The 21,391-nt window shown below is 35.4% G+C and overlaps 1 non-coding gene across 1 annotated transcript; it reads left to right on the top strand.

Annotated features, from left to right (window-relative positions):
- The first annotated feature begins 20,917 nt into the window (after window positions 1-20,917).
- On the top strand, window positions 20,918-21,025 carry LOC124892313. Its single transcript, XR_007050187.1, has one exon. It is a non-coding gene; the product is annotated as a small nucleolar RNA R71 (small nucleolar RNA).
- Window positions 21,026-21,391: the final 366 nt, after the last annotated feature.

Genomic DNA, 21,391 nt, shown 5'->3' with positions numbered 1-21,391 from the left:
CATGAAGGAAATTATTTTGGACATCCAATTGATAGGCAAACCAATTTCTAGCAGAAATAACTGTAAAAAGGCAACGAAGTGTCGTGAGTTTTGCTGTGGGAGAAAAAGTTTCTTGATAATCAGTTCTCTTAATCTGAGCATATCCCTTTGCAACAAGACGGGCCCTATGACGCTCAATCGTTCCATCTGATTTATATTTTATTTTATAAACCCATTTATAGCCAAAGGGTTTCTGACCAATAAGGAGTGGAATAAATCTCCAAGTTTTATTTTTTTTTAATACTTCTAATTCTGCATTCATGGCTTCTTGCCAATGTGGATCAAGAATAGCCTTAGCATATGAAACAGGCTTTGTGTGATGTTTAATGTTAGCTAAAAAAGTATAATATGCTGAAGATATATAAGAGTAAGAAAGAAAATGAGAGAGAGGATATCGAGTACCTATTTTTGCACTTGACACAACAGAAGAATGACTGGCTTGAGTTGGCAATATGTAGTCTTTATGCCATTCAGGAGTTTTTCTTGGACGAGTAGGTTGACTTAAAAGAGGAGATGAAGGAACTACAACATCTGAAGTGACTAAAATAGGTTCAAGAGAGTCATTTGATGTTGGATTTTGAACAAGTTGGGTGGATTCATCTGAACTGGATGTACTATTATCTGCTAAAATTTCAGATTGGGAAGGATTGTTAGAAACATCCTTTGTAATTATGAGTTCATGAGATTCTACTCTCATTGGGTTGAGGCTGAGAAGATGGGGCTTGTTTTTATCAAAGATGGTGGATAAGACAAATCATCAATTATGCTAGAAGAGGATTGAGGTGGTAATAACATCGAAGTTGGTGTAACTGGACTAAATGGAAACATAGTTTCAGAAAATTGGACATCACGACTTACAAAAAATTGTTTTGTTTCTAGGTTATAAAGCTTGTAACCTTTTTGACCAGTAGGATAACCTACAAAGACACACGTTTGGCTCGAGAATCAAATTTCTGTTTATGTTGGACAACAATAGCATAACACAACTAACCAAAAACTTTTAGATTACTAAGTGATGGTAATTTTTGATATAACAACTCATAAGGTGACTTAGAATATAACTACTCCATTTTGTTGTGGAGTTGAAACACAAGTTCTTTGATATTCGATTCCATGAGAGTGAAAAAAGAATTTTATTGCTTCAAATTCTTTGCCATTGTCTATCCTAATTTTTTAAAACTAAAGCATGAAATTGATATTTAGTAAATGATATAAATGATTGAAAAAGATGAGAAGTTTCAAACTTGTATTTTATGAGAAATAACCAAGTACATCTTGTAAAATCATCCACGATAGTAAGAATAAAATGAGCCCCTGAATATGTAGGTACTCGATGAGGACCCCAAACATCGCAATGTATCAAGTCAAATGGAGCAAAAGTAGAAATATTACTCAATGAAAATGCAAGTCATGTCTGTTTAGCTAAAGGATAAACATCAAAATTATTATCAAAAGAAATACTATGAGAAGGTAAAAGTGGACCAATTAATCTAAGGCGAGAAGATGACGAGTAGCCTAGACGCATGTGCGTTGTGAAAATTAATGAGAAATGGGTGGTTGTTGCATTGATGACATGTAATAAAGACCACCATGACGTTTACCTGAGCCAATCAACTTCCCTGTAGCCAAGTCCTGTAGTACAAAAAAGAGGGAAATAAAAGGGCACAATAATTTAGATCATTGGTAAGTTTACTAACAGACATTAAATTTAAACGGAAAGAGGGAACATGTAAAACATCATTTAAAGTGATGTCTGAGTTGAATGGAATTATGCCAGTAGCATGAATTGATACTGGCGATCCATTAGGTAAATTGATAATAGGTATTGACGGGGATTTTGTTGAGTGAACAATATGGAATCAGAAGTAATGTGATCAGTAGCTCCGTTATCCAAGATCTATGGCCTAGATAATGCAAAATTAATTAAAACATTATGAAAAAGAGATAAACCTGTTGCAGTTGCATAAGCATCATAATTACCGGCCGAATTATTATTTTGAGACAACAAGCTTACCGCATGAGAAATTTGTTGAAGTTATTTAGAAGAAAATCCATGTGAACCATTGGCATCTTGTGAGTGAACCTCCTTCTTAGATTGAAAATATTCTGCTAAATTAGCAATATGAGAAGGATTGCCCTGAGATCCGCGTTGTTGTTGATTGTTTTGGCTTCCTGAGTTGTTGAGTGCCCAAGTGCCATTTTTAAACTTGCATATGTCCTCTGTATGTCCTTTTCTATTGCAATGTTTGCAATGAAGTTTTAGAGTACGGCAGTTCTCAATTGTGTGGCCTTCTCGATTGCAATGCTCACAATGTTGCTTATCCTTGGGTTTGTTGAAAAAATTATTAGTGCGTCTTTGAAATACAGCTGCAATGGAGAAACTTTCTATTGATTTTGACGTCATTTACCTCTGTGTTTCCTATTGAATAATAAGAGAATACACTTGGTGTATATTAGGCAGCGGAGACATCATGAGAATATTTGATCGAACAATATTATAGACATCATTTATACCCATAAGAAATTGCATTAGACGGTCTTCTTCAATTTGATTAGTGTGTGCTTTGATTTGGTTGTATATGGAAAATAGTCAAAATGTATCTACTTCATCCCAAAGACCTTTGAGTTTTGGAAAATAGGAAGAAACATTCATATTACCTTGCGAGAGTGAAGATAGTGATTTTTGAATCTGATATTTTGCTGGTGCATTCTTTTGTGAAAATTGATCTTTAAGATCTTACCATACCTGGTGAGAAGTCTTGGCATGGATGACTCCTTTGGCTAAATCAGGTTCAACAAAATGAGTAAGCCATTATAAAATCATACTGTTGCACTGATTCCACAGAGCATAATCTACTGTCTTATCAGTTTCCGACGGTGGTTCGATTGATCCATCAATAAAAGATAACTTACTTTTGGCCGTGAGAGCATGAATCATGGATTTGCTCCAGGATGGATAATTGATCCCATTCACTTTGATTGGAACAAGCATGTGGCTGGGATGATCTGAATGTTAAAGAAAATATAGATTTGATGAATCCATATTATGACTCTTATTGCTAGTATTTGAGTTTTTGGAATGGTCAAGCTCTGATGCCATCTTGAAAAGGAGAGAAAATATCTTGAGTTGTTGTAGTTCTATTATTCACAAACTGAATATATATACAACTTGATACAAATCAATAAACCCATCTTTTAGGTAGGACATCATGATCCCAATTAATGGGATTCGATCTACAACTATGGAAAACAAATATACAAGAATAAATGTACAAGATATGTAATATCTCAACACTATGGAAAATAAATATACAAGAATAAATGTACAAGATATGTAATATCTCAACAATTATATTTAAAAGTCGCGAAATGATCTTGTTGTAAAGTGAACACCTGTCATTAGAATTTTTTCATCTAAATCTCTAACTCAATAAAACTCAATATTTTAAATACTATTTTGGTGTATGTAACACAATTGCTTCCATGTCATCTTCCACATTAGCTTCCACATAATTTTTAAATATTACATTAAATTCCATGTCATTTTAAAAATGTCACATAGTAAATTAAATATTAAAATAAATTTAATTAAATAAACAACTTTTACAAATTGTAGCAAAATTTTAATAATCATATTCTTGGTGTTTGCTCTCAAATTGAACATCAAATTCATTCCAAATAATTGAAATTTCTCTTCAATTAATTTAAATTTTTAACTCTAAATTCACATATACAAACATAATAAATTTTCAATTTTCAAATTAAATATTATTAATAAATCTACAACAATTTCAAGCTTCTCCAAGCTTATCCATAGAGTTAATTAATTTTTCAATATCCATTGTCACTCACTTGCAATTCAAGTACAAATTAATCCTTAAAAAATAAAATATTTAATTTGAGAAAGTGAATTAAAAAAAATTAAAAAAATGAATGGTGGGGGGTTGTAGGGAGGGGGGAAGGTTGATGAAGGTTGGTTCTTTGTTTGTGGGGCTGGGGAAATGCGGGCGGAAGAGGGGATATAGGCTGGTTCTTTATTTGTGGGGGTGGAGAAACGTGCGTGCGGGGGGTGATAGGTGAGAAAGGGGGGAGGGGTAGGCTGGTTCTTTGTCTGGGGGATTGGGGTGGGGGGAGGATGGTTCTTTGTTTGTGAGGGTGGGAAAATGCGGCCGAGGGAAGGGGGCGGTATGATGCTTTGCTGGGGGGAGGGGGGAGGGGAGAGCACTTTAATGGCTGGAGGGCTTTAATGGTGACAATAGTAGCCTTGGTGCTGCAATGGTGTAGAGGAGGGAGGGGGGTAGGCTTTTTTTATTTTTTATTTTTTAATTTTTTTAATGTAAAAATGATAAAAAAAATGACCCTCGCTCGCATCCATGCGCATCCAGTCACGCGCTTCGTCCAACTCGGCCAATTTTGCGCCACACAAACTTGGTCAAAGGTTAGAGGGGTTTAAAATATTGTGTTTTGGTGACTTTAGGGTTTAGATAACAAAAGGCTAAGTAAAAGTGTTCATTTTACAAATTTGGACATGTACAAGGGTCTACCAAACCATTTTGCTTTTAAAAGTTGATATAGAAACTTATCACTCTATTTATTGTTTCTTAAGAAGGTTCAATTCATTTTCTGTCATGATCCAAAAATTTAAAAATTGTGATAGCACTTGTCGCGATGAACCTTGAAAAGTAAGTTCATCACACAAACTGATACAAAAGAGAAATAACATACAAATCTCAAGGTGAGGCTTCTAGAACGAAGCCGAATCATACAAATATAATGAAAGCGGAAAGAAGCACACATAGTAATGCCATAACTCTCAAAATCCGATGTCACAATGTAAGAACTACTAGTACAACTCAAGCAAACACAATACATAGGAATAACTCTGTCTTCAAATAGTAATAAAGACATAGTCTAATAAGAAGAGGTAGTAGTACACGTCAAATACATGAAATCCATCGCAACCTAGTAATGCTCTAAATATCGCCCAAACCAACCAACGTGGGGCACACCAAAATAAGAATTTGCACCAAAAAATACAGTAGGAGTGAGTATATCCACTTGTACTTAATGGATATCATAGGTCGACTGAGGAAATTAGATAATAAAATATACAAAATACACGCTGAGGGCACACCATCTACAATCAGAAAATATCCCACAACGATAGCCCACACTGCTTGTACTAATAGTTCTTTTATACTCACATATATTACAACAAACACTAGAAAGAAACACAAGTATACATTATACCACATACAAGTAGTAGGGGTGCGCATTTGGTACTTCAATTCGGGTTCAATTTTTTTTTATTTTAGTTTTTCCGGTTATGAAATTAGGTGTACCAAAATCGAACCAAATTAGTTCGGTTCGGTTTGGTTTATGTAAATTTCAGTTCAGTTCTATTTTGGTTTTGGGCCTATTTAATGGGCTAAATTATATTTGTAAATCAGACTAGTTCAACTTTCTTACGTTAAAGACAAATCAAGATAAACTTATAAAGTCTTCTAGGTGACAAATGATAATAATCACCTCCAATGCAAAAATCAAATAAAGGATTATATATTAACTTTCGGTTGCAAAAATCAATGCAAAATGTAACTTTCGATTTCGGTTCCTGAATGTATTTGGATTTTAGGGCTTTGGGCTATCGGCAGTAGTGGGCTGTAGCAAAAGTCAAAATAACTAATGGACTTAGATATTATAAATATTAAATAATAAATATTAGATATATTTAATTAAATTAGAAATTTTGATTTATTTTGGTTTAAATCAAAAATCAAATTACATCAACATAAAAATTGAAAACCAAATAAAAATACCAAATATATAAAAAAATAAATCAAAATCGAACCGAAAAAACAAAAAACTAAAGCTGAAAAACCGAAATAATTCGGTTCGGTTTGTTTTTTAGATTTTTTGATATTTATGCCCACCCCTAACAAGTAGAGGACAAAAGGACAATATATACAAGAACATCAAATACAGTTAAAGGAAGATATAACAGATGGATAGGTAACACATCAAGACAGAAATACAATCACATCACAAGCATAGTAAAGTAAATACCATGAAAAAGATGATGATGATGTAAACATTCAAGACTGTCGCACAACCTTCGTATACACCTACGGAGCTAAATATTCCCGACTAGGAACCATAGGGGGTTTGTCAACCCGTATATAATCCATATTCAGATCTCATCTCTAGAACATGTCTCAGGGAGAGTTTTATAAGATGTCATATTTTCTGTTAGAAAAATCTAGTGTGTTTCTCAGTATTTCAATATTTCCATGGTGGTATCAATATTTCATGAATATACATGATATGCGGATGTAATGCTCACAACCAACCACAATGCATATTTCCATATCCAACCAATATACCAACTAAGTGAGCCAAATATCTATTCAATATTTCCAACTATCCATGTAAACCAACATGATACATAAGCCAATAGAGTATGAACACATCACAATACACAATTGGTGCCATGATAGGCTTTTCATCAAACATGATGCAATTACTTTCATATATATCGGCTATCAATATCACATAAAACCCCATGCAGTCACACATAACACAAAATATTCCAAAACCACCAAATACATCGCATATATGCCCCATACGGGCACAACACAATAAGATAGCAATTTTTTCATGATTAGTTCTCCCACCCTTAACATGCTTTTGCATCAAAATTAACTAACCAGCCAGTTTGACAGAAGTCAAGTCATAACGTTCCTCGAATATCGAACACTATAACAAAAATATTCGATCCCAAAGCCTTATGTAACTCCCCAAAAATACACCCTATACGTCACATGGTGCTCAAGACTACAAGTAGTCCAAAGATAACCCTTTAAGCCTTCTAACAACTTTGGAACTCATAATAAAGATAAACTTGACAGATGAAATCTTGAATAACTTAATTAATGTCTTAACTGAAACTGAAGTAACATCTTAATAGAAGTCTTAAACTTGTAAATCTTGAAAACAACCACTTTTAAATCTAAAATAGAAACTAGTCAGACAAGCCTCTACTTCACGTTGCTGGAACTGAGCACCAGAACCTACATTATAAGGCAATGTAGCACATAGACGTATATGTGGATCAGTACTTCTGAAATGTACTGAGCATGCGGGGGTGATTGGATAAGTAAAACAATAACTCAATGAGCACTTAGATTTTCAAATAATGCATGCTAAGCATAAATGACTCACCTTGGACTTGAATATAATCAAAACTGTGAAATAATAAACATGCGTAATAAAGCATAATGATAAACTTTGTGAATCATAACACTTAGTTCTGAAAGCTTTACTTTAGTCTTTCTTAGGGAGGTTCTTCTAACCGACATACACTTTGTGCTCTCATAGATTCTAATGTCTTACCCACAGTGGGGAGAGCTCACGTTGGGGAAAGTTGTCCTACCCTTGCCATCGAAATAGAACCTTAACTTAAGTTATCATTATACTTAGCCCACTATGGACGCTTAAAGCTACGATGGAACATAGTTCTAGGGCATGTGACCTTGGTCTCATACCTAACTCGGTGCTAAATACTACTCCCTTATTACTTTATGCTCATAATTTAGGAAATCCACCTTAACTTAGCATAAGGGTTTCATAATGAAAACCAGTTATGCTTTTCTTTGCATTAAATTGTAATCAAAATGAACAAATGTGAATTCCATATCTTAGGTTAGGATCAAAAGATCCATCTTTCTTTAAATCTTTGTATAAAACCATCAAAGAAGCTTAAGACCATAGTCTTCTTGAAATCTCAAACTCATTCTTAGTATAAACTTATCAAATAAAACTTAAGAGCATGAACTTCTTGAAATCTCAACACTTAAACTTAAGGCTTAAAATTTATGTTGTAAACTCATGGTAATTCACACCAAAACTTCATGCTCAATATAATTCTTGAAATACTTCAACAATAACAAGTCAAGATGGTGCAATCTCATTCAAAATATAAATCTTATAAGTTAAAAATATAAACATAAGCACTCCTTGACATACTTTAGGCTTTAAATCTCATGATAATCACATGCTTTAAGAATATATAAACTTTGGTATAAACCCTACTTCAAAACAAGAATACATAAACTTGGGTATAAACCCTACTTCAAAAAAAGTAAATAGAATCTTAATCATGCAATTTGGGCACAAAGGTGAAAGGTTACCCTTGTTCATAACTTCATTTACCTTAATAGGCTTGATTTGATGGATGAAATCTTGACATTGTAAGCCTTGGAGATGATCTTGAAAGCTTTCTTAAACTTATTGAATTAGAAACTTAAATACTTATTTATCTTAAAGAGAAAGTAATGGAGTTTCGGTGTTCTTGAGAGGAGGTTAGGGTTTCTTGGAGATAAATTTGATAGAGAATGGGCAAATATGCCTTAATCAACATTTAATATATTATTTTTACGAATTGAGTTGGTAGGAAATGACTTAACTACCCCTCGAAAGATTAAATTCATTACTGGAATAGCCGTTAAGAGGCATAGCTAAATGTGATGACATGCCCATTGCTATACCCAGCGCGATGGATGCAATCGCGTTGAGCTGCTAGAATCGAAATCCAAACATGACCCAAACCTCATCCAAAAATTCTGAAACTTCCTCGAGACATACTTCTTACACCCCTGAACATGAATCAACTCACAAACCATCATCTCAGAGCTCGGAAGGTCAACTTAAAAATTCTCAAAGTTAAGAGGTCAAAATAAGGCTAATTCTTCAACACTTCGTTAAATTTTCAAGCTTTAAGCCTCTTATGCAAGTACTAGGAGGTGAACTAAACTAAGTCTAATATAGGGTATTACAATATCTCCCCCTTGGGAACATTCATCCTTGAATAAGACTGCTTAAGATGATGATTCTAAGGGACTGAGATTATGTACTAAACTTGCATGACTGAAAACATGATTACATGATTGAGCTGATTCGTGAATGCATGAAATGACACGAGAATGATTATATAACGCTGGAATTGAGAATGAAAAAAAAAAGATAATCTAAGGAAAATTGCTACCTTAGGCTGACTCTAAACTTGCGGAGAAAAGATGAGGGTACTTGGTTTGTATATCTTCTTCTACTTCCTGAGTGGCACCCTCAACGGACTGATTCCGCCAAAGAACTTTGGCCAAGGGAACTTCTTTGTTCCTTAGTCTACGAATTTGGTGATTAAAAGGATCTCAATTGAGATTTCTTCATAAGAATGTCTATCCTGAATTTTGATGATTTCCAAAGGAACTACAACAGCTGGATCTCTAATACACTTCTTTAAAATGAAGACATGAAACACTTGGTGAACAGATGATGAATTTGCAGGAAATTCCAGCTCATATGCTACCTTCCCAACACGACTCAATATTCTGTAAGGGCCAACATATCGGAGGCTAAGCTTCCCCCTATGCCAAATCTCTTCAGCCTCTTCATGGCCGAAATCTGTAAATAAACTAACTCACCAACCTCAAAATCAAGATCCCATCTCCTTATATCTGCATAAAATTTCTGACGACTCTGAGATATCTTAAGCCTTTTCGAATCATCTAAACTTTTTTCTTAGCTTCAAACACCACCTCTGGTCCTATCAAAGTAGCCTCACCCACTTCAAACCAACCAATAGGTGATTTACACCTTCTCCCATAGAAAGCCTCAAATAGAGCCATCTAAATACTAGAATGCTAACTATTGTTGTAGGCAAACTCAATCAACGGTAAGTGATCATCCCAACTATCCTTGAAGTCAATAACACATGCTCTCAACATGTCCTCTAAGGTCTGAATGGTCCTCTCTGCCTGACAATCTATCTGAGTATGAAAAGTTATACTGAGATAAACTTGGGTACCAAGACCCTTCTAAAAAACTTTCCAAAATTAAGAGGTAAACTGGGTACCCCTATCTGAAATGATGGACAAAGAAAATCCATGTAATCTGACCAACTCTCTAATATTCGGTTGAATAGGAAGTATGGACTGACAAGAAATGGGCTGACTTGGTCATTCTATCAATAATAACCCAAATCGAATTGTGCTGATGACGTAAACGGGGAAACTCTGTCACAAAATCTATGTTCACCTCTATCTAAACTCCTGCAAGGTGCCACCAGACTTTTGGTGTTCAACCTTAACCTATTGACAATTGGCACACTTAGCTATGAACTCTGCAATATACATTTTCTTGCCGCTCCACCAATAGATTTCCCGTAAATCACGGTACATCTTTGTGGCTCCTAGGTGAATAGAGTAATGTGCGTCATGAACTTTCTCCAAAATTCGCTGCCTCAAACCATTAACACACAACACACATAGTCTACCATGGTATCTCAACACACCATCTCCACCTTAGGAGAAAACCTCTACTTTCTGATCTCTGACTGACTTCTTTAACTTAGCCAAATTGGAATCCCTATCTTGCTTCTCCTTTACTTCAGAAACCAAAGAAGATTTTGAACTACTCTAAACCCAAACACTACCTTCTGCTGAATCAACGATTCAAACACCTAATCGAGCCAACTGATGAACCTTCTGAACTAACTTCTTCTTATCATTCTCAACATGAGCAACACTACCTATAGATAATCTACTAAGGAAGTCTGCCACTACATTGGCCTTGTCCATTTTCAAGTCGAGCTCAAAATAGACCCTCAAAATGATTTTGAAGAAAATGGAAAAATCATAATTTTATTTTAAAAACATGTTCTCCATATTTTAGGAGTCTACAGTTAAAACCCCAAGAGAAAATGAGTTAAATCGAGGTCTAGATTGAAGAAAAAATATTTTCAAGCTTTTCTGGGTAAAAATCTCCAAAATCTATTTAGAAATTGAGAATTGAAGTTTTTTTGACATTGAAATTGGGGGAAACGAATAACTATAGGATTAGAAACTAACCCAAGTGAAAAAGGTTTGAAATTGGGGTTTAAATTAGAGAAATACAATTTTTAGGCCTTATGGACCAAAATTTTCAATTTCATACTTGCATCCAAGTTTAGAACAAGAAATATATGATAAAATTGAAGAAAATAATTGAAATAGGTGTTATGGACCTTACCCAAGCTTGGAAGTGGAAGAAATAGCTCAAAATCACGAAACCCTAAACTCCAAGTCTAAAAAATAGTGAAAAAATGGTGAGACATAGGTATTTATATACCCAGGCATCGCGATCGCAATACCTGACTGACAGAGGTATCGCCAGCGCGACACTTGACTTGCATATCCAATCGTGGACGCAGTAATAGCTTCACAATTGCAGGTGCACCATCTGGGAACTTAGTGAAATTTAAAGTCTCTGTGGGCCCCTAGAGATTCATCCAGTATCTCATGAATGCAAACGAACTATACTAACCTATTAAATTAGATGCTCTAGACTTAATGGCGATATCATAAAATCATGTTTTTACCCTAAAATCAACATTCCGGATCTACTGGCGCAGTCCTTTTGTCATCTGATGCACAAATCAAAAGATGTTGACTGGAGTCAACTATAAGGCTCTCAAAGCCACCAAAACCATAATATCGCATAAAATACATCAAAATGCATTAAAAACTGTGCCAATCATCCCCATACCCCATAAATACTACAACACAACCAGAGGAGGCATAAAATGGACAAATAATATAAAAACACACATTTCACATAATTCATCAAAATTTAAATCATTACATCATCTACCACTAAAAATCTAGTTCGTCCTTGAACTAAAGGCAAGAGAAGTAGCTAAATCAGAAAAAAGCTGGGAAAAAGAACTATGCATATCAAACTCGACCTCCTAAGTAGCCTCATCTACCGGTCGATGCCTCCACTGGACCTTAACCATAAGAATAACTTTAGAGCGCAATCATCTAAGATCCCTAGCTAATATAGAGACCGGTTTCTCAGCAAAGACAACCTCTCACTAATTGAACCGACTCCTAATGAATGACATAAGGCTCATCCAGAATATAACGACGAAGTATGGAAACAGGAAAAACTAGATGAATAATTGATACTTCTGTGGAAAAGTTAACTTATAAGCCACATCAACAATAGTCCGAAGAATCACAAATAGGCTAATATACCTAGAGCTAAGCTTGACGCTTTCCCAAACCTCATCACACCCTTCATTGGTAAAATTCGAAGGAAAACAGATCATAAACACCAAATATCAAGGCATAAAGTCTACAGTCTGCATAACACTTCTGCCTACTCTGAGCTGCTTGAAGTCTCTCCTGAATGATTCGAACTCCATCTAAAGACTCAAAAAGAAAATTAGTACCTTGGGTCTAACCACGGAAGCCTCAAACTAACGCACTAGAGATCGACGACGCCTACCATACAAAGCCTAAAAAGAGGCCATATGGATATTGGAATATTAGCTATTATTATACACAAACTCCACTAAGGCTAAATGTTGCTCCCACTGACCACCAAAATCTATCACACAAGTACAAAACATATCCTTTAAATTCTGGATAGTGTGCTCTGACTGACCATCAATCTGAGGGTAGAATATGGTACTAAGATCAACCCGAGTACCCAATTCATCCTTAAAAGCATTCCAAAAGTCAGATGTGAGAACAAAACCTTGATCTGAGATGATAAGCACTAGCACACCATAAAGATTCATAATCTTACGAATAGAGATATAGGCTAGCCTCTCAGCACTGAAGGAGACCTAAATTGAAATGAAGTGAGCAGACTTGATCAATCGATCCACGATGACCCAAACACTAATAGAACCATGTGAAGTACAAAGAAAGCCAGTCACAAAGTCTATAGTGATCCATTCCCACTTCCACGCAGGAATGAGTATTATCTGAAGCAATTCACCAGGCCTCAAATACTCGTTCTTCACCTGGTAGCAACAATGGCAACGAGCTACAAAATCTACTATATCTTTCCTCATACCACCCCACCAGTAATGTTGTCTCAAGTCATGATACATCTTAGTTACTCTCGACTGGATAGAATACCTGGAATGATGGGATTCTACCAAAATCAATATGATCCAATCACCTACTCTCGATACATAAACTTAACCTCCAATCCTCAAAACACTATCTGAATCAAGTGAGTGTTTCTTAGCCTCACCACTCAACACCTCATCCTGAATCAAACTCAATCCAACATCATCAAACTAATGAGCTCGAATCTGCTCCATCAAAGAAGACCTAGCCTCCACAAATACCAAAATATGCCCAGGTGTCAAAATATCAAGCCTAGCTATTTGGTTATCTAAAGACTGAACCTCTAGGGCTAAAGGTCTCTCCTAGTTAAAAGATGTGCCAAGATACCCATGCTATTCGATTTTTTTCTCAAGGCATCTACAACCATATTAGCCTTGCTCGGATGATAGAGAATAGTTAAGTCATAATCCCTAAGAAAATCAAGCCAATGGTGCTGCCTTATATTAAGATCTCACTAGGTGAAGAAGTACTAAAGGCTATAATGATCTGAGAAATCTCACAACAAACTCCATACAAGTAGTGACTTCACAACTTCAAAGATAAAATAACCTCACACAACTCCAAATCATGGGTAGGATGATTCTTCTCATGGGGATTCAATTGACAAGAAGCATATGCAATCACTTAACCCTCATACATCAGCACAATACCTAACCCAACACCTAAAGCATCACAAAAGTTAGTGAAATCTATGCCTAACTTGGACAAAGTCAAGATAGAAGTTGAAGCTAATAAATTCTTGAGCTTTTGAAAGCTTGTCTAACAAACATCAGACCATTGAAAGGAAATCTTCTTCTAAGTTAACTTGGTCAACAGAGATGTAATAGATAAAAAAACCTCAAAAAATTTCCAATAATAACCAACCAAGCCAACAAAACTTTGAATCTCAATGGGTGAAGTAGTCCTATCCTAATCAAGAACCGATGCAATCTTGGCTGGATCAACCATAACACCCTCCTTAGTCACCATATGCCCCAGGAAAGAAACAAACTCTAACCAAAAAACACACTTGGAGAACTTGGCATACAACTTCTCATCCCTTAATCTCTGAAACATAATTTGCAAATGCTCCTCAAGGTCGGCCCCACTCTTGGATAAACCAAGATATATCTATAAATATAATAATAAAAAAGTTGATATACGATCGAAATGCCCAATTCATCAACTCTATGAATGCAATTGGGGTATTAGTCAACCTAAAGGACATGACCAAGAACTAATAATGACCATATCAAGTCTTAAAAGCTGTCTTTGAAATATTAGAAGCTCTAATCCTCAACTGGTGATACCTACAAATCAATCTTTGAAAATACCACAACATCCTAAAGCTGATCAGACAAATCATCAATACAAGAAAGAGGATACTTATTCTTAATTGTCACCTTATTCAACTGTCGATAATCGATACACATGCACATAGAGCCATCCTTCTTCTTCTTCATAAACAAGACTGATGCACCCTATGATATTATACTAGGTCAGATAAACCCGTTATCCAATAACTCTTACAACTGATTCTTTAATTTTTTCAACTCAACTAGGGCCATCCTATAAGGAGGAATAGAGATGGGATTGGTGCTCGACTCAAGATCAATGAAAAAATTAGTATTATGATCCGAAGGTATACCAGTCAAATTCGTAGAGAACACGTCTACAAACTCATGAACAACACAAAGAAAATCCAAAGAAGGAGGTGAAACAATACTAGTATCGTGAATCTAAGCCAAGTAAGACAAATATCCCTTCTCAATCAATCGACGCGCATGAATATAAGATATAACCCTCTTAGGACCTGAATGAAGTGCACCTTTCCAAGCTATTCTCAGCATACCCGACAAAGCTAAAGTCACCATCTTAGCATAATTATCTAAAATCATATAGTAAGAAGCCAAACAATCTATACCCAAGACAATGTTGAAATCAACCATATCTAACACAAGCAAATATAGTTAAGTTTCAAGCCAATAAAAAGTCATAATACAAGATTAGTAAACCTGATCCACCACTAAAGAATCTCCTGTAGGGGTAGATACATGAATAGGCATGGTAAGAGGCCCACTAACAGAATCAAAACTCAAAGCAAAATGTACAGACACATAGAAAAAAGTCGATCCTGAATCAAATAACGTAGAAGTAGATGTGAAATAAATGGGGATGATACCTGTGATCATAATATCAGAAGCCTCTGCCTCTATCCTAGAGGGTATAGCATAGCAAAGTCCACGACCACCAGCTGGCTAAGTAGCCCCATGACCTCCACTATAGGCTCCACTACCTTACCTCTCGTAACTTTATTAGAACCCTTATATCTCATAGCCGAAATAAGAGTAGCTCTGATCACCCACCAGGGATATTCCTTGACCAAATAGCCAATCTCATCTCATATAAAGCAACCTCTATGACCCGACTCAACAAAAGAAGGTACCACTGGGCTTGAGCAACCATCCGAAACTACTGAACTAGAGGATCCACTACTTGAACCCTATAGGGCTACCTGCACTGGTATACCATGATACCCATGAGAACCTCTAAAATTTTTACCTTGAGAAGTGTGACTTCTAAATTTACCAAAATGACGCACCTTTTTGGTGCCTTCTTAAGATGTTCAAAGAATACCCTCAGTCATATTAGCTTAATTATTGTGTTCTATCACACATATAAGAGCACACGGTTATATAAGTAATATAATGACTCAAAGAATCAGATATCATATCCATGAGGACTACTAAACTACTAATTCTACTAACTTTCAGTTTCAATAAGTATGTTTTAAGTGTTTCAGAATGTTAAGATGATTGTGAAGTTTTACTAAATAATCTAAGTAATAAAGAAATAATAAATGTGTGAAATAGAAATGTTAGCAAAGTTGTAACCAATATGAATGAGAATTCCAGGGTTGAGACACTTTTAACACTCTTACAAATCTTTATTCTTATTGTGGTTCAGTTTATTATCAGGTTATTGATTTGCGGGGTTTAGAGTATGATCACGGTCTCTTAATTCTCTAATCTTCTACCTAAATGGACATTACAACTACATCGTTGAATGAGGATACAATAATCCATCTAAATACATTAAAATACTATCCTACAAGTGAACTAAACAAGGCCTATAGGTTCATTTCTATCCTAGATGCTAATTCAAATACCTTATTTTTATAAAATAATAAGAACCTCACTCCTTAAACTCTTTTATCTATCCTATGACTCTCCCTATAGGTTCATAAAGGAACATAGGTTTATTTCAATTATGGCCAATCATAAAAAATAAGCATAAGAGAATTAGAAAACCCATACGATAATTTAACATAAACCCACTCTAAGAATATCAAAGTATAATCATGTTTTTGGCCTCAACCCTAGAACAAGAGTGTTTAGCCAATCACGAACATAGTCATAATCACCCTAGATGAATATAAGATAAAAGCCATAAATAAACTAAAGCAAACGAAGAAAACCCTAATTGAACTGTTTTACAGCCTTCCTCAAAGTTTCAAAGTCGTCCAAGGTGTTTGACATAAAGTTCAAGAGTCCTATTTATAGGAGGAAAAGTTAGCCATTTTTGGATTAGGGTCCGCGTTTCCCCTCCTATTCCATGGACTAGGGTGTACGATGTGGCCTCATAGTCGTTACACATTGGAAAGTCATATTTTAAGCCATCTCCATGTATGTGACTCCCCTCTCATGGCATGTACCAAGGTCTGTGATACCTCATTCATTTACGACCTTAATTTGACTTCTAAACTTGTCTTGTGCACTTGTCCTTCCATCCCAATGCTTGTGGTATTATTTCCACTTGATTTATAGCTTGCGTATCATCCATATATAGTAATAATCAACTCATCAAGAATACTATAGCATCAAACACCATAAATTAGAGCTCAAAACCACATAATATCAAGGAACAAACTAGAAACTTAAGCTAAGAACTAGTTTTGCCCTTTTTTATCTTTAATTTCTTGTTTGACTCTAGGATTGATCAAATTTAATCTTTAACACTATAAACACATTATTACACACATAATTATACAATAATAACCTTAGGAATCCATTACACACACTAGAATTCATCAAGATTAACTAGAACGACACCTAGCTCAAGCTAGTAACACTAGTTTTCTTATTTGAACTCTGAGTGACTAAATTGAGTACAAACTTGTTTGTAAGACACCTTAAACATTGTAATTAAGTAATTAAACACTTATATTCTCAATTATATCATTATTAGCACATTAATAACATAAATAGTCCTTAAAATAAGACTGAATAAGCCCATATAACAATACTGAGGTGCATAAATCTACCTTAGATCATCATCACACACTTAATGCCTTGTTCATCTTCGAACAACTCTTTACTCTAAGAATCATAAGCTGAGGTGAGTCTACACTTCTACTACAAGCAAGACACTCATGCTAGTACTGCAACGACTACACAGAATGCAAGTTTTTACACTAAGCATGTTACAAACTCAATTGACAGTTCAAAAATACTACAAAATATCCTAGCCTCAAGAATTGACTCACCTAGTTGGCAAACTCATAAATATTGTTCGATTAAAGGCATCATACAAATCACCAAACTATCATCAAGCATGTGGCATCACAACAAGAGAATTACCCATAATCACTCACATAAATGCAATTTATTACAAATTGGGTACAAACATCAAATTATGCTCACTCTCACAAAGAATTCATAAGTTACAGAAGATGAACAATAGGCTTTCCCTTAGTATTGTACTCCACTAATATCAAAATGTCAAAGCTTAGGATCAAGTAGGTCTTTAAGGGTTGTAATGTAGGCTAAGGGACAAGTAGAAACTATTTTGATCAGGAATAGTGACTAACTTCCCCAAGCATTTTAATACATCACACTTTTCATTCAATTCATCTTTAACAACCAATTTCTACCATTTCTATCTACCCATATCTTTTGCTTAGCCCCATATCATTAAACTTATTGACATATACTAAGGTGGGAATTTCTCTATGTATAACTTATTTAATTTGAACAAATTTTATTTATTACACGACTCCCAACCACAACACTTATCAATTTTTTGAACACCAATAACTATTACGTAGGGGCTTCAATTTCACCTTTTCTCTACTTGAATTTTAAACTCCTTAACTCAATTAGATTTTAACTAAAGCGCGTAAAAGCTTTGGATCAAATTAAGGTCAAACAATGAAGGAGATACATGCTACATATGAGGCCGCCACAGAAAATAAGCTAAAGGCTCAATGGGGTTAACTAGAATAATGCACAAGGGTATGTAAAAGTGGGTATGAAACAAGGCTATTAAAGAATTGCTTATATCATCTCCTAAACCCACACTCTTTATTTTTCTTTGCACACACACCATACAAGTTCTAGACATCACATGCAACAAGGAATACACAAACCTCACACACGCATGGAATATGCTCAACTCAAGTAGGATCATACAGAGCCGTAACCAAATAATCACATGAAGTCAACATTAAGCCAACAAGTACAAGAGTCATAATCAGGACCTTAGGAGTCTAAAAAATAGTAATCCATAAATCAACATGCTTTTATAAACAAAACACTTGCATCATGCAGTCACACATAGCACTAATAAGAATATCTCACTTAACTAAAACAAAATTATTTACCCTTCTTCAGTCCCACTTTACATTATGCACCTCTATGATAGCTACCCTCAACTTAAGTGATTTGCCTCAGTTGAGGTTCACAATGTCCAAGAAGTACATAGACAAAATAGGTTCATTGTAACATGAATGGGCTAAAAATGGGAATTTCCTACCTCACACTTAAGAATCTACTTTTTTCCCAAAGTATATTTAAATGTAGTGATAGAAATACTCCCCTAAGGTCACTAGGCCTAGCTAGTAGCATCCTTACATATCAAGAGGTTTTGAAAATCCCACACTCAGTCTTTTTTATGCTCCTTAGCTCAGGTTTTTCGGTATTCAGACTTCCCATTAAGCTGTGACTCAATAAAAATAAAAACTACGTGAAGTAAAAACTAAAAATACTGCAAATACACCTACCTTAACTTGGTTTGCCTCCCAAGAAGTGCCTAATATAGTGTCGTGGCATGACCCAAATCGAATTTAGCCATTTTCCTTCATCCTCTTCCTCCTACTTGAAGGCCATTTTCTTATTAGTTTCTTACCTCTTGATTGTGAACTCTCAAGGTCAATAAATTTATCAACAATAGCCTTTTCAGGCTCATCAATCGACATCAATTTGGACTGAGATATTTATGGCTTGGGCAGCTTAATAAGGATGTACGAAGAGGTTTTTGGTGAAATAAACTCCACCACCCCACACTTATCCCTTTTAGTCACTGTAATTATGCATAAATATTTGTTGTAGGATAATGTATTGAGTAGTTTGTAAACTTTGAAAAATGCCTCTTCATCATCCAAACTCATTGTGAGTGTGCCCTCTCTCACATCTATCAATGCTCCTTCCGATGCCACAAATGGACATCCTAAGATGATCGGTACTCTTTCATCTGCTTGAAAATCTAAAACAATAAAGTCAGCAGGAATAATAAACTTACCAACCTTATCGAGAATATCCTCTATGATTTCTTCAAGATGGGCTAGGGTCTGGTTTGCTAATTGGAGTATCATAATACTCGGTTTTGACTTCCCCAAGCCCAACATGTTGAAAAAAGATAAGGGCATCAAATTGATGATTTCCCCTAAATTACTAAGTGCGTAGACCACCTCACCGTTGCCAATTTAAAGACGGAGTGCGAAACTTCCAGGGTCTTTGAGCTTTTTGGTCATCTTCTGCATCACCACAGAACTACACTCCTCAATGAGTAATACTTCCTCAACATCCTGTAGCTTAACTCAATTAGTGACCATGTCCTTCAAGTCTTAACATACTTGGGCATTCACTGCAAAACATCTAAAAGAGGTAGGTTAATTTGAAGTTCTCTGAATGTGTCAAAGAACTTCTTAAAGCATGCATCCAACTTTTCTTTTATAAGCCTCTGTGGGAAAGGTGGCGATGGTCTGTCTTTCACTTGTTCAACAATTTTTGTTCTCGAGTACTCTGACTTCCTTGAATTTTTTGCAAATTTATCATCTACTTGGTGAGGAACCAACTACACATCTACCTCATTAGTTGTCTTTAGAAGTTCTTTATTGAGTTCTTTACCATTTGAGTTCTTTACCATTTCTCAAAGTGATTGCCATTACTTGTTTAGGATATTTAATATTACTCATCAAACCACCTAGAGGTTTGGTATTTTACGCTCCTACCATCTGACTGATCTGCATCTCCAAGTTCTTTGTAATAATCTGTTGATTCTTCACATCTGCTACCAACTGTGCTTGATTAGTCATAATATTATTCAACATCTCTTTAATATTGCTAGTCTGAGGTATGGTCTGATTCCCTTGAACCTGTTGCTTTGCATTCTGTGCTTGATTTCTATCCCATGAGAAATTGGGATGATTTTTCCAGTTTGGATTTGTTGCCCCTGATGATTAGCATTCCCCTACATAATTAACAGACTCTGGATTATCCACACAAGCATCCGCTTCATACCTACTACTTCCTAAAATCTCACACCAAGTATTCACCTGATGAATTTCATTAGCTGTTGCTACAGGCTATGTAACCCCCAATTTTATATTGCTGAGCTAAGTAGTTAACTAATTTTGTAGTGCAATAATCTGAGAAGATATAGCAATAAATTGGTTTACCTCCAACACACCTGTAATCTTCTTTAGAGAACTTCTTGAGTCAACATGCCACTCAAGATTTCCTTATGAAATCCAATTCAATTGTGTGTATAATTTATTATACATCTTCTCAAGAGCCTGTCCACCTGCTGCTGAATCCAAGAGAATCTTGGTGTTTGGCTCAAGAACCTCTATGAAAGTATGAACCAGTACATCATTAGATTGATGATGGTATGGTCAATTTTCTAAGCATACCCTTAAATCTTTCCCAAGATTGGTAAAGACTTTCTCCTTTTTTCTACCTGAGACTCAGAATCTCACTTCTCAAACATGTTGTCTTCCCAGATGGAAAGAATCACATAAGGAACTTCTGAGCCCAATCATCCCAAGAAGTTATGGAGTTTGGTGGTTCATCATATAACCACCTCTTAGCTTCCATAATTAGAAAAAAGAGGAAGATAGTTAGTCTGACATAATCAGTAGATACCCCATAGGAATATAGGTATCATTGATTTCCAAGAAATTCTGTATGTGCTGCTGTGGTTTTTCATGTGATAACCCTAAAAATTGTCCACTCAAACACAATAATTGTACCATATTTTGCTTTAATTCAAACTGAACACCTATCTCTGGCTTGTGGATGCAATTATTAGCATAGTTCATAAGTGGTATTGCCACTTTATGAATAGATCTAGCT

Source organism: Capsicum annuum, chromosome 1, assembly GCF_002878395.1.
Source record: "Capsicum annuum cultivar UCD-10X-F1 chromosome 1, UCD10Xv1.1, whole genome shotgun sequence".
In the NCBI taxonomy this organism is placed as follows: Eukaryota; Viridiplantae; Streptophyta; class Magnoliopsida; order Solanales; family Solanaceae; genus Capsicum; species Capsicum annuum.
The sequence above is the reverse complement of the archived record's forward strand: the minus strand, read 5'-3'. Positions and strand labels throughout refer to the sequence as shown.